Genomic DNA, 2,063 nt, shown 5'->3' with positions numbered 1-2,063 from the left:
GCAACCCCCCCCCCCCAAAAAAAAGAGGATAGCACAATGGCTAGTTAGAACAGAGCTGATGTTATCTCAAAATGTGTTCCCAAGCAGCAAAATAGCAATCTCATATTATCCTATACGACGCTGCAAACAAATAAGGAGTCGCGCATGCCCATCTCTAAGCAAAATAGTCTGCATAACATGAAATCCATAACGACAAATCAGCAAACTACTTTGGAAAGTCCATTGATAGCTAGAGAACATGGTCCAACACAAACCATATCACCAAAATGCAAGCGCAAACTTGATTGGATTTGCAAGAGGGATAAAATTCACCTTGGTCTTCTTCAACTCTTCAGCTAAAATTGTTCTTCATCTCTTCTTTCACAGATCTGCACACATCATGTGTAGAAAACCCACATATTAGGGAACTAAAATGTGAATGAGCTATGTATATTTGCTAACTAATAATTTTAGCTGTCAAGCTGCAACATTAACTTGCTAATATTTATTAGGTATGCAACACATAACATACTTTAAGCCTCAAGCCATCAACAATTCCAGGTCCAGGAATTATATGAGCATCAATAATACCAAGTATATTGCTCTCATGTGTAGAATATTCATCTTGAAAGGAAAAAAACTAAGCACACTACACGAATATGCAAATAGAATGGAAGGATAGGGAATAGCACATTTCTCACCATTCGTCTTGCATAATGAATGTGTTTTCAATGTCAGCAAACTTGCGGTTCTCAAAGATCAAAAGGTTGCGCTTCTCAGCAATCTTCAAAAAAAGTTCATAAGATCCCATTATATAAAGGATGCTGAATTTGCATATTCAATAGTGAACAACGCAGGTAACTAAATAAAGGAGGCATCTACCCATAATTATAAGAGAATTACAGCCTGTACTTGCTAAACTGATCCTTCTCCTAGTACTTGGCGTCCTCTCCCTCCATAAACATGGCAGAAATCAAGCATCAACAGAGCTTAAAACAGGATGCAAGATGAAAAAAGCTTGTCAAGTTGAACCCATAAGCATGGAGGCTATATGATATTAGAAGAAAAAACATGGAAAATGTCATAGCTAGTAGAGCAGGAGCATTGCTACTCAAACCTAGAAAAATTGAGGATTGCAACTCAGATCTAATAAAAACGTCACAGCATTGAAGTTCATATGAACATCAATTCACTGTAACTACCTTTCTGGGCAGGTCATCTCGCTCTCGTGTAAACCGCAGCCACCGCCGCCTTCCTCTTCTCTCCTGAGCACTTGCCGCCGACCTTCGTGCCCTCGCCTCTCACCTCCGGCCTCAGTGCGAACATCAATTCACAATAACTACCTTTCTGGGCGGCTTGGTGGACGAAGCAGATGGCTTCAGTGGAATGAATTTGACAAACAGCAGCAACAGTGTATGTAGCTTCTTGAACCATGGAAGAAGGTGGGGGAGCAGGAAGGGACCTTGTGCGTGGGGTAGTCGTGGCCGTGGTCGGGCTGGACGGCGTCTCCGTCGAGCTCGTCCATGGAAGGTAGGAAGGAGCTGCTGCTGCTCAACAGAAAAAGAAATCAGGGGTCCGATTCGATCTGATGTGATGTGAGAGAGGAGAGTAGTCGAGGAAAGGGAGAGCTCACCGTTGCAACCGGGCGACCGGAGAGGTGGAGGATGGAGGTGGAGGAGAGGATCCGTGCCTGGAAGCTATCACGCCGCCGCGTCCATGGAGATGCTGCTGCTGCTGCTACTGCTGCAGATCGAGAAAGCAAAGAAATTAGGGGAAGGATGTGAGCAGTGACGACACACAGGTGGATCAGCCGCCGATGGATGCAACCTCGTCCTCCCTGGCCTTGGCCGCCGCCGCCCCGCCCGCGGCCGCCACATCGGCCCTCTCTGCGCCCGCCCCGGCCGCCGCCGGCCGGCTTTCTTGGCCCCCCTGGTTTGAAGCCCCGGCCGTCCATGCGAGAGGCCCCCTCGTCGGCGCCAGCGGGAAGGAGGAAGGAGGAGGAAGGGGGAGAAGGGATGCAGCGGCCGACAGCTATCCGGACGAGCAGGAACAAGGAAGGAGGTGCGGCGCTGTCGAGGAAGGAG

The 2,063-nt window shown here is 47.7% G+C and overlaps 1 long non-coding RNA gene across 1 annotated transcript; it reads right to left on the bottom strand.

The window, feature by feature from the left end:
- Positions 1-305: 305 nt before the first annotated feature.
- LOC123041221 (uncharacterized) lies at positions 306-1,666 on the bottom strand. Its single transcript, XR_006418427.1, has 4 exons — positions 1,613-1,666; positions 1,442-1,526; positions 883-1,326; positions 306-763 (listed from the first exon to the last, which is right to left on the bottom strand). It is a non-coding gene; the product is annotated as an uncharacterized lncRNA (long non-coding RNA).
- Positions 1,667-2,063: the final 397 nt, after the last annotated feature.

Source organism: Triticum aestivum, chromosome 2B, assembly GCF_018294505.1.
Source record: "Triticum aestivum cultivar Chinese Spring chromosome 2B, IWGSC CS RefSeq v2.1, whole genome shotgun sequence".
In the NCBI taxonomy this organism is placed as follows: domain Eukaryota; kingdom Viridiplantae; phylum Streptophyta; class Magnoliopsida; order Poales; family Poaceae; genus Triticum; species Triticum aestivum.
Note: the sequence above shows the minus strand (reverse complement) of the source record. Positions and strands in the feature narration are given on the sequence as shown.